This window comes from Meleagris gallopavo, chromosome 4 (genome assembly GCF_000146605.3).
Source record: "Meleagris gallopavo isolate NT-WF06-2002-E0010 breed Aviagen turkey brand Nicholas breeding stock chromosome 4, Turkey_5.1, whole genome shotgun sequence".
NCBI classification, from domain to species: Eukaryota; Metazoa; Chordata; class Aves; order Galliformes; family Phasianidae; genus Meleagris; species Meleagris gallopavo.
In genome coordinates this window covers 21368664-21391429 of record NC_015014.2, presented here as the reverse complement: position 1 = coordinate 21391429, position 22766 = coordinate 21368664, and the positions used below count along the sequence as shown (strand labels likewise).

Here is a 22766-nt window from a genome sequence, read left to right as displayed (position 1 = left end):
AAGTAGATTTCCTGCCATGACTGTTAGTGAGTTGCATCCTTTATAGAGCATCTCCATTGCCATCAGAAAAGCAACTTGCCCCAACTGTCCACATCACCCCAAAATGTTGACTACTTCATTCCCCGCATCCCACCCCAGGATGCTGCAGTAGGCTTGGGCAACTGCCCAAGGTTTATGATCCAAGAAGCATACTGAAGTATAAGTTATGTATTGTGTAAAGGAAGAGCTCTCCTATTGAAACAAAGCCACCCAACCTCTAATTCCATCATCAGAAACAAAATAGCAACCTCAAGAACAACAGCATGCTTCTACTCAATCCAATTGCCTCCCTTTCCAGCCAAGAGTACTAAACAAGCTGTAACTGCTCAGTCATCGCCCTGAGAGGCATAGTACAAAACCAATCCTGCCTGTCTTTGGGCTGAAGTTTATGGGAATTGATTTAACCCAGTGAAATGTAACCAAGTTATTATCAGCATTAAGTACCTGAAGCACAGCTTTGGTGGTTACTGAGATGGACTCTTCTGTTTTTTAGTGCTCTGACAGCAACGTGTCAGCCCAGGAAAATGCCCCTGTGCACATGACTCCTCTCAAATTTGCCTGCGTACCACAAGCACTGGCTAAGGAAATTCATAACACCAGCTTTATATCAAGTATCAAGGCTGTAATCTTCAGCAAAAAAAAAAAGTCTAAGAATTCAAGTTCAGAAGAATTCAATTCTCTGCTAGCAGAAAAACAGGCATAACTGCTTGGCAGCAGCCAAAATAACACATGGTATCTCAATAGCACTAGAATTCAAGTACATGCTGTCACAGTCAGTATAGTATCCTTCTCTACCAGCGATCTTGTGATAAACTTGTATTTTCAAGCAGCCCTAGCATAGCTACAACAACTGATCCACTTTTCCTTGTGAGGATGAAGTTTTATTTGTTCTCCATACAACAAGTACAAATGGGTTATCAAAAAAAGTAAAAACAAATGGATTTGGATGCCATCAATGGCAAGGAACAGAGTATTAGCACTAAGACAACATTTTATTTGTACAGAATAAGTGAGCTGCCTAGATGCCCAGTGCAAGTCTCTTGTATGGTCAAGACAGAAGAAACTGCTTTGCACAAACTAGTTAAGAGAGTTTAAGTACTCTAGGCAATAAGAGGCATGCACCTGTTCTAATCAGCTTAGTCTTGTCCCCAGCCCACTCCCATCTACCTTATTTCCTGGACATTCCCCACTACATCCTTCTATTTCCAAATCAATCACTGCCTCACTAACAAACTGTAGGGATTTAAGAATCCTCTCATTCAGAGAAAGAGGGATTTTCTCATTTAATACCTGAGTTGGCTTTATGCTGCCTTGCCCCTGGCTAGGATGAAAGGAGTACAAAAGGAGGTGCTCTAGAGGTTTGATGCCTTCCTCAGCTCAGCTGTTCAAGGAACACCACCTGCTGTGGAGTGAGCCACTCAGTCAAATTTCACATTCAACACTTCATGTCATGAATAACAGCTATCCTGGGGGGATTATCTGAGGCCTTGGATGTTGTACGCTGTTTTAAGACATAATTCAAGGACATTAAATAATTTAAGTAAGGCCTTGTCTGATGATAAGTACTTTTTTTCTCATTAGACAGCTCTACATTCTTCACCAGCTGCACAACTTAGCTGTTTTGAAACCATCATAAATTTTGATGTGACTGACCCTTTGAAATCATTCCTAGCAGAAGTTGCAAGCCCAACATAGTCTGTGAAAGCCTTGGCTTCTCCTAGAATAACTTTATATCCTGCCACACTCAAAACATGACATTAAATCATGTTTGCAGTACATTAACAACAGACTGCACTAAGTGAATTGTGTCTCCATAGGCACCAAATTCTTACATGCATCTTACACTAGACATGAAGTTAAACAATCTGATAAATTTAGGTAGTCTCCAAAGTAAAGATACGATGAAAATGGAGAGCAACACAATACAGAAAATATTTTGTGTTTTGGATGTTTTGACAGCAGTCTTTGATTCCAGTTATGTCTGCCCCGAAAGAAGATTCCATGTTTCCATATTTACAGGTTGAATCCTGTTTTGTTTAGGCAGCACACCTGCAAAAATTTGGCATCCATGGCACTACATCTGGCCTTATTCTAGCAAACTACAAAGATTGCTTCTTGCCCTGTATTTTTGCTAAACACGAATCAAACTAAAAGCGTCCCTAACTTGATGACTATGCCTTATTTCATTATGGAAAGCACACTTAGAAGCAACAAAGGGATGTTGAGTTCTGTACACAAAAATCCACTTCAGTTCAGTTAATGGTACCATATTTTTCTGTTGGGCACTTATTTCTCTTCTACACAAAGCCACTCAGGAGGTTCCCTCTGCTTTGTACTATTTTTGTAATACGCAGGAAGGCACCAAAAGGAATTGAGAACCACAGAAATAAATTTTTTGACACATCACACTTGGAATGAGAACAGGTTGCTTCATTTGAAGTGTTGATATTACTTTAAATCAAGAGAACACATCAAGAGAAAATGTTATGTAGGAGACTGTCTATTATGCTTCCTTGGTTACAAGTTACTTATTTATCAAAAACTAAGTAATAGAAAAAAATAATTAAAACTATTTTTTGTACCATAGAAACATCACATGACAATCACAAAATAAATGCTAAGCCTGTAATAAGCTTAATATAGAGTTTCAGACACAAATGCAATACCTCCTGTTGTCTTGCCTTTTTTAAAAGGAGATTAAGATCCCAGACCAAGAGAAAAATAATAGCAAACAAGCCAGAAATTTTACGAGAAGTAAAATAAAAAGCCTTAAGTTTTTTTTTTTAAACTTGTGTTCATACATCCTCATACCTCTATAACTGCATTTTATGGAAGCTAAGTATGACATAAAACAGAATAAATAATGGCTACAATAAAACCAAACTGCTTCTCAGCTTGCCATGCAGTTGTGCTGTACTAGCAGCACTTTTCCAAAATGAAGCAGTATTAACAGGTCCACTAGGAAAAAAAGTTCCTAGGAAACTGTAAAAAAATAAATTAGGGACAGGATGCAATCTTAAAACCCAGCCAACTACACCAGAAAAACAAAGTATATGTGTAAATGTAGCATAGATCTAAAATATGCCTCTCCTTCAACAAGCAGGATACCTGCCAGGAAGCCTTGCAGTGCTCCTGTCTATGGTTGACACTTTTCTCTGATTAAAATCAGAGCACTATTCATTATGAAGAACAACTAGTTGCAGTACAAGTTCTACCTCAGTTCTCTCCACACCAGAGAATTTCAGGGTGGTCTGAGCACGTTTCCATTCCAGCTGAGAAAATGTTGGAAGAAACACTGTTGCCCAAGTGTTGCACCAGGGGAGGTTCAGGTTGGGTGTTAGGGAACTTCTACTCTCAAAAAGAGGGGAGGTACATTGGCACAGGCTGCCCGGGGAGGTCACCGTCCTTGGAGGTGCTTGAGAACCACAGAGATGTGGCACTGAGGGACATGGTCCGTAGGCATGGTGGAGATAGCTTGGGTTAACTCTGTGATCTTAGAGGTCTTTTCCAGCCTTTATGGTTCAGTGGATGCCTTGGCACAATGTTCTCCACACTGCAACAACCCTTGTGTCAGTCAGCACTAACAAGGACTGACTGGTTAGCAGTATGCTTATGCTTATCTTACAGCAGTTGTGGAAGCTGTGATATGTAAAAGTAATGCTTTCTTAAAAGCACGATGAACAGGATTACTGCTATCCTGCGATCTTAAATTTGGCCAAAAAATCAAGAGTAACACTTTTTTTTTTTGCCAGTGACATTGAATAGCATAATAAAACACATCTGAAGTGCAAGAGAAAGAAAGGAAATAAAATAATTTCTATATTGCCTACTGAGGAAAAGCAGAAGATGCAATGAGTGGAGCTAGACCTGCCTTTGCAGATAGACCCTCCCCCTCATACCAGCAGAGCAGCAGTGGAGAGGGTGAGCCTGGCAGGGGCTCTGACAGATGCCAGACCTCAGTCTGGGAGGTCTGTGGGTCCTCTGGGAGGGAAGGGAAGCGGTTTCTTGACAAGTAGATGGACACTTTCCAAAGGAGCATCTGCAGTCAGAAGTATATGCACTAGGGATTTGTGTTGTGTGCCTCAAACTCTGTGCCAGTGACAGCAGTGGGTATTATAGCTTCCTGCATAAATAGTGTTACAACAGCTTGGGTGAAGAAACCTTTTCCTAGAAAGTGACAAAACTACAAAACGCTGAGTTGGGACATTAAAAACATTGATACAGATGCTTTGCTAAGCTGTGTGCTAATGCAAAGCTAGAACACAGTGCTAACAAATGGAGTATTGACTGCTAATCTGGAGAGAAACCTGAGTTCATTAAGGGATTCCGGAATGTTTCTTCAAGAATGAAGTTTAGAATCTCAGGTTTCGTAACTAAGAAGAAAAAACAAATCTAGTTATTTATCAGCCTAACTTCTAAGCATAGATTTATATGTAGATAAATATATCTACAGAAGGTACTTCCTACCCTATTAGCATAGCTACAGCCACGGTGCTGGGTAGACAAGGCAGTATTTTGCCATATGCTATCAGAATTTTTTTAAACAGTTTGTGAAAGATGAATGCTCTTTAAGCACAAATGGGAAGCCGAGTAAACTATTTAATATTCTGCAGTGGTCCCATGATGAGCAGCTGGCATTCCCAAGTAATGGTTTAATTCCACTTTATTTCATGTGTGTTTTATTGCAGCACCTGCAGTGTGAACAGATTGGGGCCCCATGCAAATGCAGAATAAATCACAGTCCCTGTCCTAGAGAAAAGACAACATAAAAGACCTGGCATACGTGGTGACAAGACCAATAAAAGCTGACTCTGGTGGAAGACCAAGGGCATGAAGTAATGAAACTAGTTGTGTTGGCAACTAGTTGACAACTTACTGAATAGCCATTGATCTGTAAAGGCAGAGAGACCAAGTAGAGAAGGCTTTCCTGGAAATATTCAGAGTTAAGGCCTTATCTTTTATACTACCATCCATATGGGGAGTAGTAAGAAAAAAAAGCAGACTTCTCTATACCCTCCAGAGAAAGGTGGCCTTTGGAAATACAGCATTTCTCCAGCAGACCTACAGACAGGGATTGTTTCCTAACCTCCAAGACATGATTCATTCTGCTTTTCTGATGCAAGAGAACAGAATAGAGAAGTGTTTCCTGCCTTAATGTCTTCTGATAATTTCCTATCAGTGACATATGTTCTATAATGAATAAGCAAAAATTGAACAAGTGGAAAAGTATAAGCAAGTATTATGTTTTTGTAAAGTATAATTTCTCTCTTTCATTGGCAGAAAAGCCAACAAAAGCCAAAGTTGGAGCCAAGATGTCTGCCTCGTATCAGTGGCCCTTTCAGCAATACACTGATACATGGAAAACTAGTTTTATGACATTAATCTAGATTGCTGTAGACAGGTATCAGATGACTGCCATCCTTTCCTGCTTGTTTGGTTGCAATCAAGCATTGATTAACAAGATTCTTGCAGAGCAAAATAAGGCACACAAAACATACTGAAGTGCCCACTTCCATACATAATAAAACTCCTCTAGAACAGAGGGAAGGGCAGACAATTATACAAGCACTGAAAAATGTAGGCACACACAGGGAAAGAAAGCTTCTACTCTCCTTCAGTAAATCTGTCCACTATCTCTCCCGGAGACCACAGACTCACGAAGGCTGGAAAAGACCTCTAAGATCATAAATTCCAACTGCAACTCATCCCCACTATACCCACTAACCTCAGTGCCTTATCTACACATTTCTTGAATGCCTCAATGGATAGTGATGTCACTATCTCTTGTGGCTTCCAAAAGGATCACAAAACAAAAAAGAAAAGATTCCAGCACCAGATTGTAAGGTGGAAAATGGTAATATGTAATAAGGAGAACATAGTATGTACTCTTATTTCAGTTTCATTTCTTGCTCTCCTGCTCAGACAGGGGATCCCTTTCTCTGCATTAGTAGTTTTGGCAGAAGAAATGAAAAGTGAGAGTACAGGATAATAGGTCCAAGTTAGATGAAAGATGTAATGAGTAGGCATGAAAATCTTATCCCACAAACACTGCACCATTTGTCACTCTGTGCTACTTTAGAGATACCATTTTCTACATGTCTATTTCCAGACTTCAGTTCTTTTTGTATTAGAAGTCTTTTACAGAACAAGCCTCCATGTACCAATGTCCATGTGCCCAATATCACAAGCATCGCTCTAATGCCAAATAGAGGTGAAAAAGACATTTAGTTTCTGGGCAAAATGGTACTTTTGAGAGCCTATCTCTGTGTGACTTTTGCCCTGGAGCATAACAAGGTCCCTGATTTCAGCACCTCCAGCAAGGGTGCAAGGGTCTGCAGCCCATTTCATTTACTCCTGCCCATCTGGCTTATCTCTTCTTCCCACCACATAAAACACAATCCTAGCTTTCTTTTTTCTTTTTTTAAACCAAGATGATTCACTTTCCCTTTTGAAGCCAGAAACACAGCGTTTCTTTGTTTCAGAACCCCAGAAGCAGATGACTTTTCTGACTCCATTCTAAGACTGCATGTGAGAAGGTTGATGGAAAATGGGAAAAAGAGAAGGAAGGAATTAAAAAAAATCTATTAAAAAAAATAGAAGTTTTAAGTAGCATCATCATTCTGTCCAGAATCCCAAAAAACTTGTCTGTCCTTGTACTGTCAGATAACATGAATTCAACAGATACAGAAATGAGATCTGTATTTTATTAATAAAACTAATTCTCTTATTCTAGGTCAGTGTCACAAGTTCCTGGGTAGCATCTGACTCATTCTAAGCTCTTTAGGATTTCTTTTAGCTAATAAATTCATAGTAGTTTGATTGACATCTGAGAAATAAGCGCTTCAAGTAAATCCACCCTTTCAACTACAACAAGAATGTGATACCAATAAACAGAGCCAAGTATCACACATAGGAATGGCACTGTTTTTTAAATAACGGGGCTTCAGATTGTTTCAGATTTCTTCATCAGCTCCTCTGTAACTGGAAGAAGTAATACTAAACATTAGTGACAGTTTTCACTTTCTACCTCAAAGTTGTCTTTCAACTCAGTGCAACAACAAAGGTTATGTCCAGTAATGCAGAATGTCCACATTCAGCAGACTGCCTTTCTTCCAGATAGTTTCTTCAGATTACTTTGTCTGAGAAACTCTCCAGCTTACTCAGTCTTTAGACCTTTCAGGACAGCAACAGAGTTCCTCTTCTATATTCATGGAACTGTTCCTCTCCATCACTAAGTTCCAGAGAACCCAGCTACAAAGAGAAAAAGATGAAGAAGTTCCCAGACTGTGGTTTCCATTGCCATGCACAACTAACAGAGTGAAACCTAACAGAAAGGTAAAATACAAGTTACTTTCATTCACTGCATACACACATCTTGCCTAGCACATACATTCACTTTCTAAAATTTTGCTGCTTCCATGTATCACAAGCCAACCAAATGCATTAGCTTCTCTGTGCTGAAGACAACTGCTGTTATGGATAATTACTCTGCCTTGGGAAAACAATTCTGGTAGACAGCTCTAGTGTAATTAAGAGCTACTAGACACAACTGTGCATAAGTGCAGAATGACATATAACTCAGATATGTCTGTTAATTTTGCCTTCTACAACAAAGTTGCTGCTTGCCCACAAAGAACCAATGCACCCCATGGCCGCACCTGCCATGTTCCCACCTCTCCTCCTTTTACCTCTTTTAAAAGCACACCTTTCACACTGTCAATAAATAATCCATACACGTAAGAAATCATAAGAACAACACTTGCCCTTTTCTCCCCAGATCCCCACTAATACCATGTTTCCAAATTGATACACTCTAAGTATCCTGAAAAATACCATCAGGTAACTGCATTTAAAAAAAATGGCAACAGCGGTGCAGTCACAATTAAAATAGAATCAATCTATACCATTATCAGACAGATTTGTACTTTATTCCCCTTCCGCCCCCCCAGTAACCCTACAAAGCAGAATCCTCTTATTTTTTATTGAACCATTTAAACAGGATGCCAAAACAGCACTCTTCATCTCTTGATGCCTCTGCAACCACAGACATAATGCACGTATGTATATTATACCCAGAATAACTCATTTTAGAGAAAACTAGCTCAAGTCAATAACAAGCATCAACATACCTGTCTAAAAATTCTCAAGGAATTCTGAGCTTATATAAGGGTATATAAGCACATCTGCTACACAATAATGGCATACCTAGGAATAATTCTAACAGACAACCAACCTGTTTATGTAATGCTGTAACCAAGACTAGTGGATTGTTCATTCTCCCTTTCCCAAATGAAAAATAAAAGAAAACTGTGAAAAGAATCATCACCAACACAGACTTACTCTGATCTATTTGTTGCATACTTAATCTTAATGTACTTGTCACCATCTAAAATCTAATTCACAATCTCATTATGTGGAAATCTCTTGTGAATTCTCCTCACATCATTAGCTGAAAGAAATTAAAGTAATCTACAATAATCACTCCCACTCAAGTACCAAGTAGTTTTAACTCAGAAATAAAGCAAAATCAGTAAGATAACCAGAAATTCAATAAAGTCAAAACATCAATATCTTCATTTAATTACCCAAAGAAAGGTTCATCCAACTTCCCACAACATATATTAGCTAATCAGTGTTCCCACCATTGCCCCCATGACAGAAAGTTACCTTGCCCCTTGAACACACAGATGCTGGGCATATCAGCAGGCTCTGAGTACCCTGCTGATAGCCATCACTGCCTCCCCCTCTTCTAGAGGTTTAGCAGCCTACATTCACAAGTGAGTAACCCTACGAAAAGGCATTTTTACCCATGGAATTCATGGAAATCAGGCCTGTTTTCTGCTATACAGCAGATTTTCCTCTAAATTAGCTTGCATTCAGCATCAGAATCTTGTGTTGTTATGGCACCAAGTCTCTTATACAGAATCCCTTTCTGGGCAAACAGTTTCATCTTACCAGTAACAAGACTTCATGTCTCCTATCTCTGGGTTATCCTGTCAGTCTTTCCTCCAAAATCTGTTTTATTCCTTTTATAATAGACAGCATTATAACTTCCAATTTCTCATTTGAGCTTTCCAAATTTTATATTTAAATACCAGAAGTGAGATTGTGTATGTTTCTAAATCTTGTTCATATAGCCTTCAATATTCTGAGATGCTTTTGCAAGACTACCCTCAACGGGAAGCATGTGAGTGGGACTGTAATTTGCATTGACTAACTCTTAGTAAAAGATCACATCTCTTGAAACTGAGGTGATATTCTGCAAAAAAAGAAAAAAAAAAAATAAAAAATGTTTTGCAATTCTGTTTCCTCCAGCCCACAGTTGTGCAAATTATTTCCCTCAACACACTTGGGCTCTGAGAGACACTCAACTGATACTTCGTTTCAACCACCAACTGTTTTGGTCATGATTTGGAGGTGTTCATTGCAAATAAATCCTGTAGGACAGCAGCTCTGAAGATACATGAGATAAGCTTAAGTTATTAGTCAGAGCCATTTCTTTATCCTCAGGTTTTTTCAGCTATATCTAAAAATACTATCAACCTTTCCCATTTTCAATTCCCCAAAGCTCTTCTCTTGCCCATTCACTTCAGAATCATAGAATCAGTAAGGTTGGAGAAGACCACTAAAATAAAAATTTACATGTTATGCAGTATATGGATTTGCATCTCTTCCAGGATTTTTGCCTACGAATTTATCAGCTCACTTTGAAAATTCTGAGGACAAGCTGTCTTCATCCAAACTGGGGAAAAGTACCAGCCATAAGCAATTTCCCATCATACTTGCTTACAGCTGAACAGATGTAAATCTGCGAAATGCTCTGCAGACATTGGAAAGCTAAGATGTAAAGCATGCCTTTCAGACTGACTTAATTATATATTATTAAATTTGTCACACACTCAGCTCCTGTCCCTTTCCAAAACACATGCCAACTGTTAATTAAGAAAATGCAACAGCACCAGCTACGTCCAGCACAACCTAAATGACACTTAATTTGATGAGGAAGATCCGGAATTTTGTTCCTAACACATGCACAATGTCCTTTTCACTTCTTCTCAGTGAAAATTATACTACAGTTGCTTGTGCTCATATGTAATGGCCTCTTAATTCCTCATTTACTGATGGCTAACTGCATAGAAGTTATGGGTTTAAAACCCAAAGCCTTCTTCCTTTTTATTTTAGTCTTGCTTGAGAAATCAGCAAGATTTTATGTATGGAAGTTGACAGCCCTCAGTAATGAGTTTTACTTCTTAAAGTGCTGTGGCATCTCCACTATGATACAGTATTAAAAAATATAAGGTTCAGATTTGAAAGAGTTGATCATATTAACCCTCCCCCCCTTTTTTTAAAATTATAATAGCTTCAGTAATGAAATAAAGTACATCAGCATTTCAGTCGTACCAAGATATGCAAAACACAAGTTTCCTCAGTACAGCAATTAGATCAAAACAACGGGAAAGGGGCTACAACAAAGATGCAACAATGGAAGAACCAGCATGATAAAAAAAAGTGCTATAAAGGAAAGAAACAGCCCTTAGATGATTACTCACCCATATCAGAAAACTCTAGGTTTGCAGGGGAAAACTTCACCAACAAAGGATCTACAGGAAGAGATCCTTTCTTGAAGGCAGTCACCCCTTAAATGGGGGTCTAAGAGAGCTGCAGCCAGGCTCCACCCCTTCCTATCACACAGCTGAATTGCCTTCACCTGTGCTCCCAGGGCTAACCAGGTCCTCTCCCCAGGTGCTTAATCAGTGGTTCAGGCTGTGACTCAACAGTTACCATATGCTCAGCCAGGTGACATTGGGTTTATAAACGAAGGTCTTTTATCTGGGAACTAATTGAAGGTATGAATATTATCAAACTACAGCAAAACAGCCCATACTGCTGGAAATAGTAATCAAGCCCTGGTACTTAAGACACTGAGCACAGGTTCAGTGTCTGCCCACGTAAGATGAATATGGCATCTATCAGAATTTTAAACATCAGGGAATTAATGTAAGGAATCTACAGAGAAACCTCTGCAACGCTGAACTGCTGACATTTTCATCACAAAACAAATACTTGGCTAATTGTGTGTGAAATACCAATGGGAGCTTTATGATATATGATGCTCTGAGTGTGGCTGAGAGATGATGGGATGGATGAGATGTACTACAGCTCCCCTAAGGGCTGTTTCAACAGAACACTGGGCAACCTGAAGAGCTGGCCAGCACCTGAGTGTAGCGTGGCTGTCATGTTTATTTTGGTGGAGTTTAGTAACAGACTAGCAAGACTGATGAAGAATGCATATTTTTTAGCTGAAGACAAAGCTCTGTAGACTGGTAAGTCAAGCAAGCAGAGGGAAAAAGGAAACTTCCAGTCACCAACCTCCAATTTACCCAAGGGAACAACTAACTCATGCTCTGGTTTGCAGCTGCACACAACTTTGTTCCCATTTCCCAGACACTGGTACTGAAAAATGAAGGGAATATATAAAACTTTCAATGCATCTCAGTTCTGTTTTCCTCAGAACATATATTTCTTCTACATTTTTGTTCACAGATTAAAAAAAAATAAAAATCACATGACATCTTCATCAAAACAGCCTTCTATGAAACCAAACTGAGAAAGCTGAACAAAGCTTCATCAACAACTGGTTCTCATTTAGTGTCCTCCTTGCAAGGAGGGGTGTGACCTATTGCAAGGTACCTGCTTTAGCAGGGGGTTTTGGTTCAATGATCTCTTGAGGTCCCTTTCCACCCCCGCAATTCCATGAGTGCTCTGAGGAGCAACAGTGGTGGTAAGGCTTTTTGGTTATGTTTCCTATGATTGTTTGAATGACTAAAGTCAACTATTCTGAATTCCTTCTCCAAAGGATTGGTGAGGCATTGGCACAGGCTGCCCATGTGGGCAGTAGAGTCACTGTCCCTGGAGGTGTACAAGAACCATGGAGATGTGGCACTGTGGGACATGTTTAGTGGTCATGGTGGGGATGGTCTGACAGTTGGACTAGATGATCTTAGAGGTCTTTCCAACTTTAACAGTTCTGCAAATTCATGGCTTGTGCTTCATTCTTCCATTTTATGTTGCTCACTAAGCATCTTTCATCTAACAAGTGAGCACATTTTCATGGCCAAAGTGTTCTTTACTCTCCATATTAATTTTTGCATATGCCAGAATTGTGTATTAATTTCTCTAAAGGTTATCTGTTTATATAACTGTTCTATTAGAAAGTCCAGATTGCTGATTAGTTGGAAGCTTTAACCGAGCAGTTTGCTTGTCAACCTTCTATTTACAAAAGGCAAAGAAACAGAGCTATTTTGATTCTGAATAAGTTAATCAAACAAAGATTTCATCTTGAAGATTATAATGGCCCATTTCTGCTATAACTAAAGAAGTTATGTGCTGGAGGATAGGATTTTAAGAAACTGTTTAGAAAATTACCAGTCTCTGTGTTTAGGTTGCTCCACTGTGCAAGCAGTTTTTGATCCTGCGTATATACACAAGGCAACTCCTTTCTTAGGCAGACACAATTAACATGAAAGTCGCTCTATGAATAATGTTGCAGGTTATCTGTGGATATGCTAAATGGACACACAGGGTATTTACAATTCTAGAACAAAAACAAGGATACTGTGCAGATGAGAGCATTCCTTGACATAAAATAGTTTGTGCATGAGAGGAATACCTTGAGCAGCAGTGCCCTCTCCAGCCCACTTCCACAATACTAACACATGACACATCTGTTCGTAAGCAAACAAAATCAACTCCTTCGGCCTCTCCACGTGGGATTTTCAAACCAGAACTTTCATAGTTTTTGTGGACTGGATAAACAATGCGGTTGATCTTTCCTCCAGGAGAGGTTTCCAAAACTAGAGACAGTACTGCAGATGAATTACTATACTGGAAGAACTGAGAAGAAAAGAAACATGATTCTGTCCTACAAGGCATAGTTGTATTTAAACAGCTCTGCATGGGCTTTTCCTTTCTATCATCTAATAGGATAAGAGTGCTGATTCATTCAAGCAGAGAATAAATGCTTCAGAAAGCATGTGTTGTCCTAAAAATTGTTTTAATTTACTTAGGCTGCTTTGTCGTGCACAGGCTGTGGTGAATGGCTTAGAAGATATTGCCCAACGTAGATTTTTCTTTCTATAGAAACACCAGGAAACCTCACCAGTCTGGACCAAACCAAAAAAATGATGCCATGGGGTAACTTTCACACATGCGTTAGGAACTCAGAGTGACTGTTTTTTATATTCTTAGATGCATTCCTTAATATGGTTCTGTTTCTTGTTATGCCTGATTTACAAGATCACAGCATCTCAAAAATAATATTACCACTAAGTAGGGAGAAGTAGGAACTTGGAAGACAGAGATTTAGACTGTGCCTTGCTGCTGTAGGGATCATATTTTGAAGCAGAGCAGACTTGGTGGTATTAAATATGTTTCCTTGCAAGTAAATAGAAAATGAGGGAGAAAAATAGCCTTGCAATACTGAGTGATTACAGAAAACACCAATGAACCATTGTTTATTTCAGTGTGATGTGTGAATAGGGTTGTTACTTAAAAGAAGTGTTTATTTTGTTTCTCCTAATATTTAGACAACATAAGGACAAAAAACAACTCAAAACTTAGTAAGCTTCGTACCAGCCTTATTTTAGGCTTTTTCGTCCTCTGAAGAAAGCCTTTCCAACGTGTTATATCGACATCTTGCAATGCCACACAAACAATAATACAGATTAAGCATAGAATGTTTGCCATAATCCAAAAACACAAAAAAAATCCAAAGTTGAAAAAGCCTGGTAGGAAGCAGACAATTTCCCCTCCTCTATAGGTGAAGTATGTACTGCATTGATTGGAAACCCATTTGATGTTACTCTTCTTGGGGTCCCTACAATCTAAATTGACCTAATTTTTCTATATTTTTATATTAGTGCTAACAAATGGTTTCTGACAATGTAATTTACAGAGTGAGTGCCTTTCTTACTGGGACTGGGAACACGTTTTAGTGGGCATGGTGGCGATGGACTGATGGACTTGGTAATCTTAGAGGAGTTTTCCAACCTCAATGATTTTATGACCAGAGTACACCAGCATCTGGCACAATAACCTGCAGAAAGATGCACATGTACGTATCTATGGATGCATATATTTTAGACCAGAGCAGGCATGAAATTTCTGCTTTTCTTAGTTTTGCTTTGTCTTTCAGCTACTGTTTAGCAAATGGAGGATAAATGAACAGTGCCTTCAGCTTCACCCTGTTTGAGAAGCAGCAGAATTGAAGGGTAGTAAGCTACTCAAAGAAGTGTTTTACAAACATCCATGTCCTGTATCTTGCAGAACGAGGCCTTGAGAACACAGGTCTGTGCTCTGATGTGGACGTGACAGCTTGACCTCAAGTTTTGTAGTAGTGTTGTAGTAACTTTCCTCCCCATGTTTCTGCTCTATGGAATCAGAAAATTACATCTGAACATTATGAAAAACTGAAGTTTTTCCAACTTCAGCCTTTTTCTAGGTTTAACCTTTTTTTCAGTTAACCCCACCCAGAAACATCATAAGATCAGATTGGATATTAAAAAAAAATTATCTGGAAGAGCAGAGTCACCATCTCTGGAGATGAGAGATACTGACATACGTGGTCAATGGGCATGGTGGGGGCGGGTTGGGATTGGACTGGATGATCTTTAGAGATCTTCTGCAACTTTTATGATTCTATGATAAATGAATAATATAGGCTGAGAATATAACAGCATAAGTGAAAGCTATCAAAAGAAAGGTCAATTCCAAAGTAAATCGCACAGCTCTAAAAACTTGATTTATACATAGAAAAATACTTTTGGCTATACTGAGTAGTGCAGTGGCAACAGCTGAACTCCAAATCTGGCTGTGAGCAGTTTAATATGAGATTCAAAGAGATTATGTAATTTATATAAGATCATTTACCTTAAACTGTAACCTAGGCACATGTCATATGAATCATTCTACTGCTTCTACTTCGAGAATATCCAGTATTGCAATAAAACAAACATTGCTAATCACAGTAAACCAGTTCTCAAATACATCCCTGCTACCTTCAGGCCAGTGCCAAATACTCTGCTCACATAGATCTGCCAGTAAACCTACTCACACAAAGACTCTGAGGATGACAATTCTCCACCCATGCAACAAGACATCTTCCAGCAATTATCCTGCTTTAGGAAGAAGCGAGTTGTCTTCTTTTTTCAAGACAATAATCTTAGAGAAGAAGCCTAGCCATGATTCCTTGGATGAAGCCCAGAAAACAGTCACCTCAGCAATCCTGATGTTTGCTACTATTTTCATTCGATAAGAAGAACTTTATGCTCAGGTGTAAGAAGTTGAGAAGTGAGCAGCAGTGACTCATGGTTTCAATGCAAGGGGCTCTTCCAGACAGGTTGGCTCTCACTTGCACCTCTTTGGCAACAGTACTGTAGATGTTTTCAATTAGGTGAAAAACAAGGCCTCCAGAGAGCATGCTTTTAGCCTGATAAAAATCTCCCTTGAGTATCAACTTTTTGTTTTCCTGCATCAGGAAAATAGTTGAGACAGCTGCTATACACAGGTGGTACTCCATATGCTGTGCTTTTATGGGTGGCTTGAGGCTCCAAGCCTCTGAACAATTAATTTTACCACTACAGCTTTGACCTATCAACACTTTTTATCACTGCAAGAACTCCTTATCAAATCTTCATATGCAGGTGCAACGTAAACACCTTCAGGAGAATATAGGATCTGGAGCAGGTAAAGTTTGCTTGGGAGCAAACTAGAGAAGAAAAAGGGGCTACAGAAATAGAAGCAGCAGACAAGAAAAAAATCACCTGATCTAAAGGAATATAATAAATAAAATAACCCCTACTGTGTTCAAAAACCTGCTTTAGCAGGAGGGGTGGACTAGGAGATCTCCAGAGGTCCATTCCAACCCTTAGGATTCTGCAAAAATGGAAAGAGGCAGATGTTGCTCAAAGAGTTTGCATACCAACAAGATAGTTTAGCAAACACCATCACATTTTGGATACAGAGGAAAAAAGTACTTTTACAAAATACTCAAAACATCAATGATTTTCACTTCCATGTTACAGCCATGAGCCTTATATGTCCTCAATTGCTAACACATTTGTCCAAGGAAGCTGTTTCCAGTCTTATATTTCTTTCAATGAGAATTGGCCAAAGCCTCTAGACCCAGGTGTAGGTTTGAACTCCACAGGTGGTATGAAGAATATAAAAAACCACCAGCCTGTCCTAACTATGAAGGCATAATTTAAACACAATAGGAAAAAAAACCCAACAAGCAACACAGCAAGAGACATTCATGTTTTCATTGTCATAAGCAATTGTCGTAAGCAATGCTAACCAAAAAGCAGCACATTTTAAATGTTCATAAACTCATTATGATGTCTTTGCATCCATGTCCATCTCACGACTGCAGCATCGAATTCTGCCGAGCTTTCTGCTTGCTGCCCAACAGAAGGATTTCCTATTTCATCACCAGAGGGCACCCTTTGCCACACGACTGATGAAGTTACACTGCACTTACTGCACTTCTTAAAACTAGATAACGCTCAGTTAAAAGAAGCTGGGAAACATTTGAGAAGTTCATCATTGTTGAAGAACTGCTGACTATGAAAATATCTGTACTGGCCTTGACAAGGGAACGAGATAAAGGCACCTTTGCACAGTGGATTCCTCTTCCTTGAGGCTCACTGATAACTGAGTAATCGGGAAGAATGTAGCTGAATTGCTGAGGCTAATAATATTTGTTTAACAACTTGCATGCAAACTATTGACAGTCATCATGGCACTAGGTTACCTGGATTACTTGTTGATCAGAATTATTAAGTAATGGAAAAAGGAGGAAAAGTAATCATAGTGCACCAAACCTTTGAATTTATACACAAAGGAGTATGGGGTAGATGTTTTAGCAGTGAGTAAAATTCTTGTTTTGAATGAGACAAAACAGCCAGCCTGACACACAGAGAACCTCAGTAATTTCATGCAGAAAGCTGTCATTAGCAAAGTGTGACTATGTTTCAGGTACAACCCTCTCTCCATGATTGTTACTCAGATACTGGGACAGTGTGAGGAAATATTGCCCTCCTTGCTCCAAAGTTGGTCCTCGCTTTTCAAGACTAAGGTCACACCTTCATCTTGGAAAGGAAATGACCTGGGATTGATCTTTGTGTCCTTCAGCAGTGCCAATGGCATCCACAGGTCACTGAGGATGTCACAGGTTTCATTTGCAATGAAGAGCATCTGAGCTCCCTTCTCTCTCCACAATACTCATTAAGCTATCTCTGAACAGACACCTGTGGTTCCCAAGGACACAGTGATGGAGCAGGGAGAAGAATTTCTATCTTTACTTGACAAAGTCAGAGCTGAAGTCTTGAGAGATTTAAGCCCCGTGGTGATTTCTGAATTCCCTCTCTTGAGCTGTGCGTAGGTTTGAGCATAAACAACTCTGACAATTCAACAATTTGACTTGAGATAATAGGAAATGTGAGAAAAGAGAGAAAATTTAAGCCAGTCTCCTCAGCTTCATAAACTCATCCTCTCTTCCCATTTTTCACAGGGTGGCACAACAATGGCCCCTTGTATCTCTGAGTCCTCTAGCTCATTTATTTTTCTTTCTGGCATGGATGGGAGCATTAGTGATCGAGCTCATACCTCATGAACGGGGGCTAAACCATGAGTTACAGATGCACTCACCTGAATGTGTCTACAGTGGAACACATGGTTTAATCTCTCACTGCTGAAGTGACCACACGCTCATGCTCCGATCAATGGTTTCAATGTCTGTGGTGCTTTTTAAGCGTGGGAGATCTTTTGAGATTAAAGGCCAAGGGAAATGAATTTACACCGCATTGCAATCAACATATTTTGTGTGTGGTAAAGTTTTAAGAGAGGGGAGGCACAACTAAAGACACAGTGTGAGCAAAATAAGAGAATTCCTCCTAGAGGTGAAAAGCAAAGGGGAGATTTTGCACAGAGCAGACATGATGGGGTGAAATTAATGACAAAAATTTCATGTTGTGTAAAGCTTAAAAAAAAGTGATTTAAAATTAGATCCAGCTCTCTGCTCACTATCACATTTCAAATTTCCTTGGAAATCCGGATAACCTGGGGCTCAATAAAAGGCTCGTTTATGAGAATGGGATTCTCTGATCTGTGTTGCAGTAAAGGAACCTCAAAGTGAAATATGATGCTGAAAAGAGGAAAACGTCTTTTCATAAAGACCTCATGAAAATTCCACATGGCAAAAAAAAAAAAAAAAAGCGATATTTTGTGCTTCATACATCAAAGTTCTAATTCTCTGCATCCTTTGAAACACACTTGTCTCCTCATGAGATCAAAAAAACTTTATGGGAAAAGATTGTGCCTCTTGAAAGTAAGCAGATAAAAAGTGTGAGCTTTGCTCAAAACGAGAATGCTGGAGTTTTTAAATGGAAAATTTGAGCGAAAATTGAAGTTCAGAGACAAATACTAATCCTTAAGGCTCTGAGCACCTGTATGTGCAGATGTGGGTTGTGACTTTTGGTACACTAGGACTTAGGGCTGGATGATGGGAGCTAGGACAGAGCTCCTGAAATAAGGTGAATACACAGAAGTCAATGATAAGCTGTGGCTGACTTCACATAGACAACATCTCACTGATGCACAGCAGCTGAGAAGTGGCAAATGTAACTTTAAAGCTTATCTGAGGTAGTTTTCAGCCATTACCTTTACTGAGCTGCAGGCCAGCAACATCAAAAATCAAAATGAATTAAATTAGCAGGCTACGAGCATGAGGCATAGCTGCTTAATTATCTAGTTAGCCCCTAGGGAAGTAAATCACAAAATCACAGCATGGCTTGAGTTGGAAGGGACCTTGAAGCCTACCAAGCACCAAACCCTTGCCATGGGCCAGGTTGCCCCCCATCAGCTCAGGCTGCCCTTGGGCACCTCCAGGGATGGGATACGCAGAGCTTTGCTGGGTAGCCTGCGTCATGGTCTCACCACTATCTGAGTAAAGAATTGCTTCTAATCTAAATCCTCCCCCTTTCAGTTTAAAACTATTAACCCTTGTCCTATCACTACATGAACTTGTAAAAAAAGTTCATTTCCAGGTAGATTGCTTGACATACTGCCCTGCTAAAGAGAAACTGGGAAAAAGAGCATAGATCCACCCCAAATAGACCCAAAAAAGCCCCCAGCAGTGTATGATTACATCTCTTTAGTGCCAAAAGCTTATGTTAGTGTTGTTTGTGAGTAGATTCCCATAGCCAAAAGGAAGAGCAACAGGAATGTGCCAGCACTTATCTTGAGCTATATCCTCCATGGAACGCGGCCAACAGAGGACAGACAACACTAACCCTCACCCACCACTCTTGTTCAGCCAGACGGGGGGAAGCCAGGGATGGATCCAGCTGGGACCTCCTAAGAACAGCATCTTCGGAAGCTTCCATTTCCTCCCTTGCTTTTCAGCACTGTGGTATGTGCAGTAATGCTAAAGCAATTACTTTTCTTCTTAGTTTTACTAGAACAAGCTTGGGTTTTGTCCACCAAGAAAGCAACTAAGCTGGCCTTGCTCTTGTGATAGATTGCAAGGTGTCAACACAGTTTATGCACTGCTTTTTTAGGCTAGAAGAGGCCACAAATACTTGGTAAAGACAATGTACAGAAACACACAAACATCTTTGGGCCTTGGATCAGATCCATCAGACCCAATGACCTTTGCGGCTTATTGCTGTTGTACTAGCTAACCTTTAACTAAGTCCACCGTACTCACTCCCCAGCCACTGTGTACTTTGCACTATAAACATAATCTCTGTTTGGACAGCTTCCAAATGAGCACCTGAGATGGATGCACATGAACACAGAAGCAATGAAAACTTCAAAATTCTTGGAAAGACCAGAATACAAGAGAACAACTGAGTTATCATGTAAAAAGTGATTTTATTTTATATTTTATCCAGAGTTCATAGTGAAAGTTTCCTGTTACTGAAAGGAAACAAATACAAACTAGGCAAGCTTATACATCAGTAGTGAAACGTGTCTTTCACAGTGCTGCTGTGATCTGTCCTTGCGAACCTGACCATGGTCTTCGCCTTTTCGACTTTGCAACAACAGTGACAATGGTATTGTTTAGAGAGCATTAAGAGGAAAATTGGAAAAGGACAAGATGGCCACAGATATAAAATAAATTAAAAGTATCTGTAAAAGTTTCTTCCCATATACAAAATAACTTTTTTTTTTTTCTATTTTTCTTTAATTGACATTGTCTGTACAAACATTAGCTTTTAAAAAGAAACCATTTACAAAGGTTGTTTTTACAAGGAGGAATAGGTCTCTCAACAAAAAGTCCAAACTTTTGCAAACTTCCACGCATCTCCTCGGAGATGAACATCTAAAGCTTTTGGACCAGTCCTGCACCAGAGGAGAGCAATTCATGACCCCATAGGCATGTGGCACCTCACAAAACCTGCTCTGCCTCTGCATAAAAGTAAAGCCATAAAAATAATGCACAGGCATTAGATGCTATATAATTAGATGGGAAGCAGAGCCATTCATCAACTTACAGTATTTCAAAAAGCAGAATATGTGGCAAAAGCCCCTTATGCTGATTTAAGACTAGAATGCTGATTAATAACATTGGTTGCATGTTTTTTTTGTTTTGTTTTGTTTTTAAGTCCTTACTCATACAACGTTATATACAGAAATCATTGTTCATGTGATTAACATCTTACAGATTCTAAAAATGGCTTTATTTAGAAAGCTGCATGTAAAAAACACAGATACAAAAACAAGTCCTGTGCATAAATCGTCTCACACACAGAGTTAACACTCAGCAAAGAGCTGGAAGAAGAAGATCAGATTTTACTTGGAGGTTGCACCTGTTCTGCATTCCACAATTATTGACAAAGAGTGGGTGTATCCCAGTAACAGCCAAGCAGAACATCTTTGTGCTCCTTTTCGGCGATGCTGTTAAAGCCTTAGATTACTAACATACAGCAATTGGGTCTAATAGCTGTGCTAGTTACTCTTGCTTAATTGCAGCCAATAAGGTCTCAGGCTGCATTACTGGGATATTCTCCTCAAGCAGAATAATGGAAGGGCTGTGAGCCTGACTTGCAGCTGGGACTAATTTTTGCTGTTACTTGTTTTCTTTCTCTCTCTCTTTTTTTTTTTTTTGTTTTGAAGTGAAGTGAAACTGCCATCAGCTTCCACTGAGACTTTGCGCAGTAAAAAATGATTGCTGAAAGGATCCTGGGTTATATGATCCATGTCCACACCTCTCACACCCATGCACATGACTCAGATTGGTAAACACGATAGCACCAGTGACCAAACACAAGAATCAATCATCAAGTGTTTAAATTACCTTCACATAGCTATGAAGCTGCAAGGAGGCATTCACATGGGAAAGCTGATCACCTTCAAAACACGGAAGAACCACTGACTCCAAAGTAGAGAACTGAACTCTCCTGACCATGGAGAATTAATTCATTCCTTATGAACATTTTCCCTTTAAGCACACTACAGTCAGTTATGTAGACAGTTTACCCAAAAGATAAATGTTTACTCTTAGCACAATCTAAAACATGGTTCTTGCCAGCCAGAAGTGCTTTAAGAAGCTTCACTCCCTATGGAGGATATCACTGGAAACTTAAAGCTTGAAGTGTTCCTCTGACATCCACTCAAAATGGAACCAACTTTTTGCCTATGATTCATTAGACACTTCCTTCCCTGCTTTTAGTTTCTCACATTATTCTTTCCCATTGAAAGCATGTTTTGTATTTTTGTTGTGCAAAACTTGCTGGTAAGAAACCTTAAATTTAAGAATCTATGACAGCACAGGTACAACACATTTCCAGAGCAGAACCAATGAGAAAAAGAAAAGCTGCTATTTGATTAATGCAACATCAAAACTCACCAATCAGAGCTAATTCTGATAAAATAACTGTCATTAAGGTATACAGATAAGAGTTACAAACCGAATAATTTCATGTTAGGAATTAACTACCATAACTTACTCATAGGTTATTTGCAGATATGCTCTAGAATATCTCTTATGAACATATCACTAAATGCGACACTTTCATACCCTTTGCCTGCTGAGTTTCTGCAGTGGCATGGAAGAGAAGTCTTTCTGAGATACCACAATTTCCCATGCAGCAGAGATACGTTTTGCCTTCTTCAGCCAAGGGCAGTGACATCTTGCAAGCTGAGTTATGAAGAACATGTTATTGAAAATGAATGCATGCATGCAGTCAGTGATGTGTCATACCAAGGAAACAGATATCTGAATTGTGTTATCTAAGGCTCTTGGAATGTCAGATTTGTTTATTTATTTATTTATTTATTTATTTCCTTGCTGCATTACTCAGTAAACTGAGTAAATGGAAAGGTTTAAAATGAATAAAAGTAGACTTCTAATCTCCCTTCCCATCAGTCACCAGAAGACTGGAGACAAAATTTGACAGCTACTGTTTCCAAAATCATGTACAAAAATAGATCAGTGTGTCCTTCCGACAGTCCCAAAAATGTCGAAGTCTTCTGTAAATTTCTGTTTCATCTCAGTTTCAACAGCAACAGTCAGTCCCCGTTGCCATGACTTAACGCCTCGATCAAATTTAAAGATGAATGAAGTTCATGTTCCCATCCCTTGGAATTGTGATTCAGAATCCATTTTCATCTTTTTTTGTTTGGATTTACTTCTTCCCCACCCCCCACCCCCGGAAGGAAATGCC

General features: G+C 39.4%; 1 long non-coding RNA gene across 1 annotated transcript in view; it reads right to left on the bottom strand.

Moving 5' to 3' along the window:
• Positions 1-10676, bottom strand: part of LOC109367228 — a 35597-nt gene extending 24921 nt beyond the window's left edge. Inside the window, exon 1 of the long non-coding RNA XR_004159745.1 lies at positions 10590-10676. This is a non-coding gene — a long non-coding RNA (uncharacterized LOC109367228). The remainder of the gene's footprint in view (positions 1-10589) is intronic.
• Positions 10677-22766: the final 12090 nt, after the last annotated feature.